Source organism: Equus caballus, chromosome 3, assembly GCF_041296265.1.
Source record: "Equus caballus isolate H_3958 breed thoroughbred chromosome 3, TB-T2T, whole genome shotgun sequence".
NCBI classification, from domain to species: domain Eukaryota; kingdom Metazoa; phylum Chordata; class Mammalia; order Perissodactyla; family Equidae; genus Equus; species Equus caballus.
Window position 1 is genome coordinate 10380667 of NC_091686.1, and position 12545 is coordinate 10393211.

General features: G+C 44.7%; 2 long non-coding RNA genes across 2 annotated transcripts; one reads left to right on the top strand and one right to left on the bottom strand.

Moving 5' to 3' along the window:
• Positions 1-2409: 2409 nt before the first annotated feature.
• LOC111772767 (uncharacterized) lies at positions 2410-4842 on the top strand. The gene is made up of 3 exons (XR_011437330.1): positions 2410-2532; positions 3144-3642; positions 4002-4842. It is a non-coding gene; the product is annotated as an uncharacterized lncRNA (long non-coding RNA).
• Positions 4843-5914: 1072 nt separating this feature from the next.
• LOC138923571 (uncharacterized) lies at positions 5915-12320 on the bottom strand. Its single transcript, XR_011437329.1, has 3 exons — positions 12182-12320; positions 11823-11871; positions 5915-6055 (listed from the first exon to the last, which is right to left on the bottom strand). It is a non-coding gene; the product is annotated as an uncharacterized lncRNA (long non-coding RNA).
• Between the last annotated feature and the right edge of the window lie 225 nt (positions 12321-12545).

Consider the following 12545-nt stretch of genomic DNA (forward strand, 5'->3'; position numbering starts at 1 on the left):
TCCTACAACTCAACAATAAAGAATCAAGTAACCCAATTAAAAAATGGGTAAAGAACTGCACAGACATTTCTCCAAAGATGATATGCAAATGGCCAAAAAGCATATTAAAAGATGTTCAACATCACTAATCATTAGGGAAATGCAAATCAAAACCACAAGGAGATACTACCTTGCACCATTAGGTTGGCCACTATCAAAAAACCCCAGAAAATAACAAGTGTTGGCAAGGATATGGAAAAATTGGAACCTTTGTGCACTATTGGTGGGAATGTAAAACGATGCAGCTGCTACAGATAACAGTATGGATGTGCCTCAAAAAATTAAAAATAGAACCACCATGTGACCCAGCAATCCTATTTCTGGGTATATATCCGAAAGATCTGAAAGCAAGGTCTTGAAGAGAGCCATGCACATCCATATTCATAGCAGCACTATTTACAATAGCCAAGAGGTAGAAGCAACCCAAATGTCCATCGATGGATTAATGGATAAAGAAAATGTGGTATATATACATACAATGGAAAATTTTTCAGCCTTCAAAGGGGAGGAAATCGTGTCACACATTACAACATGGATAAACCTTGCATACATTGTGTTACGTGAAATAAGCCAGTCACAAAAAGATAATTCCTGTGTGATTCCACCAGAAGTAGCTTGAGTAATCACAATCATAGAGGCAGAAAGCCTACGGGTTGCCAGGAGCTGGGCGGGTGGGGGTACGGAGAGTTACTGTTTAATGGGGACAGAGTTTCAGATTTGTAAGGTGAAAAAGTTCTGGAGATCTGTTGCACACCAGTGTGAATACACTCAATACACCTGAACTGTCCACTTAGAAATGGTTCAGATGGTGTATTTTGTTAGACATTTTTTACCACAATAGGCAAAAAAAAAAAAAAGAAATTAACCTCACCGGTGCACGTGAAGTCCCTATGTGGCCCAGCCAGGCAGTCTCTCCCCCTCCACCCAGGTCATCGCTACCAGGACCTCTGGCGTTCTTTCCACTTGGAGTACAGATTACAAACGTCCATAAACAACACGCAGCATCTTGTGTGTTTTTAAACAGTCTCACTCCTTATCTGGCATTCTGCTGCTTGCTCTTTCACCGCCATTGTTTTAAGGTTTAGTCCATTCGTATTAATTGCCGTCAAGTATTCTATCCTATAAATATGCCTCAATTTCTTTATTCTTTCCTCTGCTCATGGACATCTGAATTGTTTCCAATTTTGTAAATATTAACAAATAACCCCGCTGAAAATGTTTTTGTACAGGTCTCCATGTGCAAACATAAAGGATTTTCTGTGTGTTCCGTAGAATTAATGCACCACAGTAAAGAAACCTCGTTGCTTGACTTGCTCAGTGAACTTTACAATTAGTTTTCCTGGACATAAAATAAATCAACTTGTCATGATAGTTCTCAATGTCAATAACCAAAGCCCTGAAGGAAACGGAAAATGTGACCTACACACACCGTGTTGGGGCACTGGGATGCCTGACAGCAAGAATCTGATCTAGCAGCAAACCCGCGCATCTCGCCTCCGCCTTCCCCTGCTCTCTGGGGCCAGCCATTGCCCAGCTCCATCCCAAACCCTCTCCTGCCCGGGAGGTTTGGAGTTTGCATGAGTGCGAGGCACATGGCGTCCAACCACAGGCTGGCACTTTCCAAAGGACAAAACTGCCTTTTTTTCCCAAAGAGTCCTTGCACATTGCATTGAGATCTGCTTTTCCTGTTAAGGATGGCCGTGCTCGAGGCTGCCGATGCCTTTAAGAACCAATGCTGATGGACAGGACTCTCCAGCCAGTGCACAGAAGGAGGCAGCTCAGCGCCTGGGCCTCCAAAAGGCCTTGACTGTCTGTTGTCGAGGGAGAAAAGCAAGCTACAAAACACGCTGTAGACTGCCAGCTCACTTCTTGTTTTGGGTTTTTTAAGTCTGTTATAAAAAGAGAGGCGCGGGAAATGCCTGGCAGACCACGTCCACACCCCTGAGGAGTAGATTACGAACGTAAGGGTGGTGAGGAGGTGGGAATCGGTGGCTCTGGGCTTCATTTAATTGTGTACTTTCTCTTGAATAAGCGCGTTACTCTTATGCAGTAAGGAACGTTTACCGAATGCAGGCGCCAGTCCTTCCGGCCCGACTGTGGAGCTCAAAGGAGCAGAAGTGATTTTTAAAAAATTCTCTTATAAGTAGTTATCAACAAAAATTATTGTACTTCAAAAAATTCATCATATCTTTAACATTGGCCAGCAAGCACTTACTGAATAAGAGTTAGAATGAGAAGCTCTTTTTGGGAACAACATGTGATGTGTCTAAACCACCAGCTAACTAACTAAGGAAGGACCCCAAGTGTCCCTCAGTATAAAATAAAACAATTTAAGACTCAGGCGACCCATCTGTGAGACTGGCTGTTAAGATATTCTCCTCACTGCAGAAACAGACACCGTGGATTCATCCCTGTCACCTCACTGAGACGGACAGAAGGACAGGAAATTGTCAACTCAGAAAACCCAACTGGCAGTTGGGGGATGGGGAAGAAGTAAGCAGTGTGTGGTAATTGTGGCCCGAGCCCTCAGCCCAGCACTTGAGGTCCTCCCCAGTGCAGGCTTTCCTCCTCGCAGCCTCCTCTCTGCCCCTCTCACCTCTGCCCCCACCCCTGCCACCGCATCCTGTGGGTCCTGCCCCCTCACTGGGCTCCCTGCCTCCTCCAATCCCCCCTCCTCAGGCGCCAGCCGTCCTGCATCAGGCAGCTTTGTCGAGGCCTCCCCTCCCCGCCCAAGGCAAGGAGCCCAGCGCTGCAGCAGGGGTCGCAAACTCCTCTGCCCTCAGGCTCCTGCATGCCCCTCCAGCATCATCCCATGACCCCCCACCTGGGACACCCACCTCACCACCTCTCACCACGTCAGCTCTGCCCCAGGCACTGTCCCACTTGCCCTCCTCCTGGAAGTTCCTCCCACACACTCCGACCCCTGTCCCCGACTCTGGTGAATTCTGTATTTTTTTAATACATAGGCCTTAAGACTCAAATTCCACCTTCACCGCTTAAAACATCTACTATTAATAATATGTGAGACATTGTTATATTATTAGCTCATTTAATTCTCACAACAAACCTAAGCATTAGGTACTATTGTTGTTGCCATTTTACAGATGAGGAAACTGAGGCTCAGGAAGCTTAAGACCAAGACCCTGACCCAGGTCTCTGTTACTTCGAGTCCTGGGCTCTTATCCGCTCAGGGACGTGAGAATCATCTGTGGACATGTGTGTCCTCTGCATGGAAACGTGAGATTCCCGAGGGAGAGACTGTGTCTCATTTGCCCTTATGTTCTAGGGTCAAGCACAGGGCCTGGTGCTCAAGCACAAGGCGGGGAGGGAGAGGAGGGGCAAGGAGGGCGAGGGTCTGGGGGGGTCGTCAGGGAGGGCTGGGCTCTGGCGTCTCTGAGCATGCATTTTTTCGTTCATCCGCCAAATGCTTCTTGAGCACCTGCTCTGTGCTGGACGCAGCTCTAGATGCACCGACCAAGCCAAGTCCCTGCCTGCTGAGCACACCTTCTGGCAGTGAAGACAAAAAAGAAAACCACGAGGGGCGAGATACAGTGTCCACCACAAGTGCCAGGAAGAACGCACGTGGCCGTTGCGGGATGCGGGGTGCGCCTTCCCTCTGGATGGGCGTCAGGACACAGGGCGGAGGCTGTGGGCTGCCGGTCGGCAGCGGGGTCCCAGTTAGGAGCTGCTGCGGCAACCCTAGGGAGATGGCAGGGCTCAGAGCAAGGAGGGAGGGGGTTTAGTGAGAAGTGGTGGGATTTGAGATATGTTTTGAAAGTAACACAGCAAAAGGGACCTAAAAACGAACTTGGCCTGGTTCTTCACCATCACACACTCCTAGGGGAAAAAAAGATTTCTTTTTCATTTAATAATGTCTTTGATGAAGCCATTACAATTATCAATTATATTAAATCTTGGCCTTTGAGTACATGCTTTTTAAAATATTCTGCCTGATGAAATAGGAAGTCAGCATGCAACATTTCTCCTGCAAACCTGAGGACCATGGTTATCGCAAGGAAAAGCACTTCATGGTTGAGTTACCAGCCAAACTAGCCCCTGTGTGTATTATGGAGCATCATTTTTACTTGGAAGAATAACTTGCTGACTGTGGTAATTCAGACTTGAGTGTTTGGCAGACATTTTCTTGAAAATAAAAGAAGGGAGCCTGTCCCTTCAAGGAAAACTGCTGAAATATTTGTTGGCAATCATAAAATTTGAGCTTTCGAGTGAAAATTAGCAGTTGGAAAACTTGTATCGAGCACTGTGAGCTTGACAGCTTCCCAACACTTGAATACTTTTCTGACGACATTGGTGGTGATATTAACGAACATGATTTTTAAATCTTATATAACGAAAACACTTGGAAACTCTGCTAAAAGCAAAAAAAGAATATTTTCCAAATGACCAAAACATGGTGTTACAAAATCATGGATGGGTGAAAGATCCATGCAAAGAGCAATCCATTTATGTTTAAATGTATTGAAATATAACAAAGTACAGAAAATTCATCGTTACAGTTTCAGATTCCACACTGCAACTAACCTTTAAGGGAAAACTATCAATTGTTAAGTTTTGGTATAGGATCAAAGAAGGATGCCTACAATTATCTAAAAAGGCCATTACAATATCCTACTTTTTCCAACTGCTTATCTGTGGGAGGTCAAATTTTCTTCATCTACTTCAACAAAAATAACATTGCAACAGCTTGAACACAAGCAGATATGAGAATTCAGCTGTCTCCTATTAAGCCAGATATTTAAAGAGATTTACAAAAATGTACAATAAAGCCACTCTTCTCCCAAATGTGTTTGTTCTGGAAAATATAGTTATTTTTCACAAAAATGTGTTATGTCAACATGTAATTGGTTTATTATTTTTTGAAGAATTAGCATTTAAATAATAGTTTTAAATCTTCTGTTTTAATTTCTAATAGTAGTTTAATTTTGATAGGTAGACTCTACATAAACAAAAGCTCTTCGGAGTCCCCAGTAATTTTGATAGAGTAAAAGGGTTTTGAGGCCAAGAAGTTTGAGAACCACTGGTTTACAATGATAATAATCTGTGCTTAGATCTTTTATCTGCATGTCCCACTAGCAGACTGACCTCAGGGCCTTTGCACTTGCTCCCATTGATTACCTCATTCATCATGTCCAGTACTGGTGATAAAGGAGTGTTTGGAGGAGCACTATTCATCACCTCCTCTTCTCTGACATGAGCAATTGTCATTTTCTCTAACATGAATACCGTCCTAAATCATCTGTCTATGGAAAATCTGGAGGGCCAATGTTCAGGTCTTAGTTCAAATGTCACTTCCTCAGGGAAACTTTGCCTGAACCTCCCGTCCCCAACTCCACCCTGTAGATCAGAAGTAGGCTCTCATAGCACCCCGTGTCCTCCCCCATGGCACCTGACACCAGGGGATGGTAGAGGTACTTTTGAGAGTATTCGTTTCCTTGTGGCCTTCCCATTCAAAGCTCCATGAGGCTGTTTCCTTGTCTCTTTTGTTCGCTGCTGGTTCCTCAATTTCTAGGACATTTGTTCAAGGAAGGAATAACGAAGATGTGTGTCCAGCTGAAGCTGTGGGCTGCAGGCTTCGCAGCTGTGCCTGTGGGCATGCAGCGTGGCGCATGCCTGACACTTTGCGTGATTTGTGAGGATTTACTTTTTAAAAAATTAAACCAGATGTAATTTCATTATAGAATTTACTTTCCAGAGCATTTATTTAAAAAGATATTGCTGTGTTAAGGAGAGAAACAGAAAGAAGTGGGGCGTGCCTTGAATCAGCACAGTCTCCGTCTCACCCCCTCTTTTGCTCCAGACGGTGATCCACTGAAGGGGAGAGTGGAAGGACCAAGAGAAGGAACTAGGCCACCTCTTCCTGCACCTCCTCTCACTCCGTCCCTCCAGGTAGCAGGCAGGATGCAAATAAGGATTTTTGTCTTACGTGGATTGGGAAAATGTGCAAGTCCGAGAGGCCCAGTGTGGATTCAGTAGCAGACCCAGGAAATCAGTTTTCCTGATAAGGACAGTAGGAAACGATCGTCAAAATATGAATTGATTAAGGCACGTCCCCTCGGGGCCTATTTTGGCAGTAACGATAATTAAGCATAAGTTTTAAAGGTTAGTTTAAACCAGCTCATGAGACAAATGGCAACAGTGACATCATCTTGGCCCTCTGTATCCATGGTAACTGGATTTCTGAGCCATGATTAAACATAAAGCTAGAGCTAGTGCATTAGTCCCAGCATCAGGCCCAAATAAATACACGAGAAAGTAGGCAAACTTTCCACATCCTCTTGGGATGTTCCGGCCGTTTCCTGGGAAAACAAGCCATAGAACCTGCTCTGAAAACTGCCGGCTAGTGAAGCCGGGCCATGGCCCCGCCCTCCTCTGGGGCCTTGAGTGACAGGAAGATGGACCCCCAAATCAAGTGCTTTTCAGTCATGTGTTGGTCTTAAGCTGGAGAGCAATAGCATAGAAGGTGATTACTTGGGCATTTGAATTATCCTTTAAAAAAAAAACAACTGTTTTTTCCCAATAATAAAATAAGGATTAAAAAAGAAACTAATATATATCCATTGTAAAAAATTTCTAAAATTCAGGCAAATGTCAAGAAAAGAAAAAGTACCTAGAATCTCAGGGTGTTTCTTTCCCATCTTTTTTCTGTATATGTGTTTATTTCATAAAGTTAGAATTAATAACATGTTATGATCTTTTCCATATCATTATTCATCAAAATATTTTAAATATGTTAGTATCTTAACAATAGCATAAAGTTATATCATATACAGGGGCCATCCCCATGACCGAGTGGTTAAGTTTGCGCACTCCACTTCGGCGGCCCAGGGTTTCGCCGGTTTGGATCCTGGGCGCGGACATGGCACCGCTCATCAGGCCACGCTGAGGTGGCGTCCCACATGCCACAACCAGAAGAACCCACAAGTAAAATATACAACTATGTACCGGGGGGCTTTGGGAAGAAGAAGAAGAAGAAAAGAAGACTGGTAACAGATGTTAGCTCAGGTGCCAATCTTTAAAAAAATATATATATAAATGTACTATAAATTATTTTAATACTTTACCTCATCTATTCCTAATTGTAAGATTAATTAAAGTGTAATTTCTACACCGTACATTTTTACAGCCTCTTAGCCTGTCCTGCGTAGGCAGTCTTGCCCCTCACTTTAGGTTATGGGGTTCTTGGCTTATGTTGCCTTGATCTCACCCGACTTTGGTGCCTCTGCTGAAGCTGAAATGAGAGTCTCATTCTAGCATCCTGTTACATATATAAAGACAAACTGCAGGGGCCGGCCCGTGGTGCAGCGGTTAAGTTCACGTGCTCTGCTTCGGCATCCTGAGGTCTGCCAGTTTGGATCCTGGGTGCAGACGCGGCACCGCTTGGCAAAAGCCATGCTGTGGTAGGCGTCCCACATGTAAAGTAGAGGAAGATGGGCATGGATGTTAGCTCAGGGCCAGTCTTCCTCAGCAAAAAGAGGAGGATTGGCAGTAGTTAGCTCAGGGCTAATCTTCCTCAAAAAGAAAAAAAGACAAACTGCAGCAATAACTAAGGGAAACCAACAGGAGTAAAACAGTGCTGGCAGATTCTCCTCGCTGATTTCAGTCTTTGTGGGGCTAGGTAGGGGGGAAAAAGTAAGAATGTTAAAGATAACAATAATATAATTAATATTATAATTATTTAAATAATTAGAGTATTTTAATATTATGTAAAGATTATATATTAATAATATATTTATTAATAAACTGAAAGAATAATATAATTAACAATAAACTCAATATTCTAAACTCTCTTTTGAAAAGGGTAGACTTCTTTTCAAGCATGAATAGAAGAAGTTATAAAAATGAACCCAGGGGCCGGCCCCGTGGCCGAGTGGTTAAGTTCGCATGCTCCCCTTTGGTGGCCCAGGGTTTCCCTGGTTCAGATCCTGGGTGCAGACCTTGCACGGCTTGTTAGGCCAGGCTGAGGTGGCATCCCACGTGCCACAATTAGAAGGATCCACAACTAAAAAATATGCAACTATGTACTGGGGGGATTCGGGAAAAACAAAAAAAAAGAAGATTGGCAACTGTCGTTAGGTGAGATGCCAATCTTTCAAAAAAAACAAAAAATGAAGCCAAAGGAAAACCCACTATACATAACAAGTTAGAAATAGTACAAGTCACATTCTCTGGTCAGAACACCATAAACCTAGAAATAAACTATCAAGTAGAAGCGAAACGTCGACCCTTTGAGAATGTCCAGACGTGCTATCAAACTACTGTGGGACAAAAAATAAATTTGTAAACTATGTGGGAAATAATACTGATGAAAACACTACATATCAAAATGAACAGAGCTAGAGCTGCACTCAGAGGAAAATGCCTGCTCTTACAACGCTCTTTCCTGGATGAGAAAGAGAAACAAAACACAGCCGTCAACCCAGTTTACCCAGGAAGCGGGGCTGGGGAGCATGGTTTTCCTTTGGGAGCTCCCCATTTCTCCCCAACACCCCACCCTCAGCCCCTGGCAACCACTAATCTGCTTTCTGTCTCTCTGGATTGTTCTGTTCCGGACATTTCATATAAAGGGAATCCTGCAATATGTGGAGAGGGAGAATGGAGAATGCTTAATGGATTTGCGGCTGATGACAAAGTTCTGGAACTAGATGGTTGCACAACATTGTGAATCTATTGAACACCACTGAACTGGACACTTTAAAATGGTTTAAATGGCCAATTTGGTTGTGTACTTTACCATAATAATAGAAAAAAATCTGAACTAAGGGAAACTAGTATTTGTGAAGTCATTGGACAGGATCGTATCTAACTTGAGAATGAGTCATGAATATTTAAGTGAATTATTTGTTGTCACATTATATTAAGAGAAACAAACACTACCAGCAAATTATCACCCAAAACAAATATTTAAGCTTATTTAATTAAAACAAGGAGTTTAGGCATTTTGTTTCTTCAACAGCAAGGTGTAATCATCTTAACAAAACAAGCATATGGAGTTAAAAATGTTTTTGCTGTAAATATGAAATGTGCTTTTGTCGCATCTTAATAGACTATGCCACCTGAGCGAACATGAAACGCTTTGAATGTCAGGTTATGAGGCTGCCTTCATCTTGTTCTCGCTGTTTACTTACAGGCTAGGAAAGAAAGATAATCCTCCAGCTTTTTCAAGTCCCTCGAGATTTCTCCCCTCAGCAGCGTTAAGCTACGTGACAGAACAAGCTGCTGCTTCAGTAGCTGCTGCTTCAGTCCCTCACCCGCAGGATGGCCTGGGTCAGTCAGTGGACGGGCGCGAGTCATCTCCCCCGGAGGCACTCTGATCCTGGAGCCACTAACGCTCAAGGAGATGGCCTCAAATTCTAGAGCAAAGTCAAGGGGTCTATCACGGTTGTGCTAAACATCCTTCTGTTTCCATGTAAGGAAATAGTATGGTCAGTGTCTGAGTGGTTTGTGAGTTTTAGAAATAAAATTACTCAGGAATGCTGCAACCAAGCATTTGTGCAGTGGTTTGTGACCTCGGCTGCACATTAGAAGCATCTGGGGGCTTTAAAAACCTCCACGCCCTGGTCCCACCCAGAACAGCTGAATCAGATGCTGGGTGTGGGACTCAGGCATCAGCTTCAATCACTGGTTAAAGTTCCCCAGGTGAGTCCAGTGTGCAGGATGTCGTGGCGGAGAAGGCTGACAATCAAGAAGTTCGAAACATCTTCCAGCCTCCAGCATTGAAGCTACTCAGTGTTGCCGGAATAAACCTGTAGGAGAGATGGAAGTCCTGCTCCCAAAGGAACCCCTCAGAGGTCCTGTCACGAATGCTCTGGGCAAGCTAAGTGCATGGAAGAAACACAAGCGACAGGTGAGCAGGCTCCCATTCCCTCACTCACCCACTCAGTGTTCATTCGTTCACTCACTCATTCCTTCATTCACTCAACAGCTCTTAGGCTCCTGTCTGTACCAGACCCTGTGCTGGGCCCTGGGGAAACTGAGCTAGAAGGAAGGCCTGGTGCCTGCCCCCAGAAAGCTCGAAGTCTAGCAACCGAGTCCAGAAAGTGCTCTCGAAGAAATGTGTCCTGGGTGTCATGCAGCATCAGGGGAAAGAGCTTGTCATCTTGCTGGTCAGGGGCGGGAGGAGGGAGCACCCTGGAAGACGACTTTCTGCAGGAAGGGACACCTGATTGAGACCTAGAGAGAGACCGGGTGTGAGCCAAGTGCTACCAGTCTGAGAAATTGGTGGCAAATCCCCTGCGAATGTGGTTCTCAGCCTGGGCTGCAGCCTGGGATTGCCTGGGAGCTTCGAAACACATCCGCGTCTGGTCCCACCCCCAGAGGCTCAGGTCTAGTTGGTCTGCCGTGGGGCCTAGGCATTTATATACTCTTTAAGTATCATTATAATTATAATTTTTTTATTGACATGAAATTCACATAACATAAAATTAACCATTTTAAAGTAGCATTTAATACACTCACAGTGTCGTGCAACCACCACCACTATTCGGTTCCAAAACATCTTTATCACCCTAAATAAAACCCTAGATGCATTAAACAGTCACTCCCCATCCCCACTTACCCCAGCCCCTGGTACCCACAACTCAGCTTTCTGTCTGTGTGGATTTAACTATTCTGGATATTTCATACAAAAGGAGTCATAGACAATGGGACCTTGTGTGCCTGCCTTCTTTCACATAGCGTAATATTTTCAAAGTTCATCCATGTCGTAGCATGTATCAGGACTTCACTCCTTTTTAAGGCTGAATAATATTCCATTGTATGGATATACCATAATTTGTTTATCTCTTCATCTGTCAATGACATATGAGTTGTTTCCACCTTTTGGCTAACGTGAATAGTGCTGCTATGAACATTCAGACACACAAGTGTTTGTTTAACATCTATTTTCAATCCTTTGGGTATATACTGGACATCTATATTTTTGAAAAGCTCCCCCAATGATTCTAACATGCAGCCAAGGTTGCAAACCACAGAACTGGAACGGTGGTCCCCAGGCAGTGGTTCTGGTTTAGCAGATTCCCAGGCCTTGCTCAGGACAGTTTGATTTAGACTCAAGGAGTCTTTCCCTGGCCCTCTCTCCTCCTTGGTGTCTCCTCCCTCTGTATCGACAGGCCAGCCTACCTGTCGGCTCAGGAGTGCCTGTGACAATCTGTGCTTCTAACGTCCAGGAACCCCCTTTCCCTCTGAGAGAGGCCCCTCTCTTCCCCAGCTCAGGGCCCCAGGACCCTCGCTGGTTCTTCTGGAGCCCACTCTAGGTGAGGCCGAGATGCTCCTCCTCCTTCCTGCCTGGGCCAGCCTCTGCTCCCCATCTCCTGGGGGTGATTCTTGGGCACCCACATCCCCTAAGAACAAATCATCATGCCTAGAGACAGTGCAGTCCAAACCGACATGTAAGGCCCAAAGCCCTCTAACTCTGTGAGGACATATTTGGGCTATAGATGCCCCCTCCATCCACCTGGCTCCACAGGACATGCTGGTCTGAGGTGTTGGTATATCCTGTTTACAAGCGACCACACAGTTGTCCGTCCTGTGCATGACTGAAGGCCCATCCTGGTGATTTCCCCAAGCAGAGACTATGCCAAACGTGACCCCTCACCCTCCAGACACAGACAACTGCCAACAGCTTTCAAACGGCACTTCTCCACCTTCAAAACATTAAAGTCCTCAGGCACTGGCTATTCAGGGAGACCAAAATTGTATCAATTCTGGCACCAGTGTCAAATTCAAGGACATCGCGGGAGCTCTGTGAGCGTTCACAAACTTACCCGGTGTGACCTCTTACACAGGGACAGCAGCCACGTCCCTCCCCGAGACCTGGAAAACCGGAGAAGCAAAGACTTTGAAGTGGCGCTAAAGTGCTCGAACACTTTAAAATAAAAGGCAAAACTTTCAGAAATACTCTTGTCTCCACAAGTCAGGGAGCAAAGCCAGTTTAATACATTTCATCTGGATACAGAAATACTTCTAACACTTATTTATTTTTACTATGGGCCAAACTTTCTGCTCAATGTGTTGACGCATATTATTATCTTATCTAATCCTCGCAGCTACCATGTGAGGCAGAATTTATTATCCACATTTTAAAAATGAGAAGACTGAGACCCAGAGAGGTTAAACAACTCACCCAAGGCACACAGCTAGTAGGTAGCGGAGCTGGGATGCAAACGCAGATCTCACTGACTTCAGAGTGTGTGCTCTAAATTACAAATATTCTCATGAAAAATCTATGTCGGGAAAGAAATGACCTGTAATCTGCACAGATGCTGTACCCACCCAGAGTGGCAAGAAGGATCTAAAAAAGATATTCACTGGGTGTGTTTAAAAAATAGAACATGATGCAAGCTAACTGCTAGACTGTGCAGTCTTTGAGGCGAAGGACCCGGGGGACCTCGTGGCTCACGACATCTAGCCCAGGACTGAGTCAAACAGTGCTGGGTAGAAACTGGCCACTGGCGATGTCCCACTTCCTGTGACGAGGGGTCTAGTCA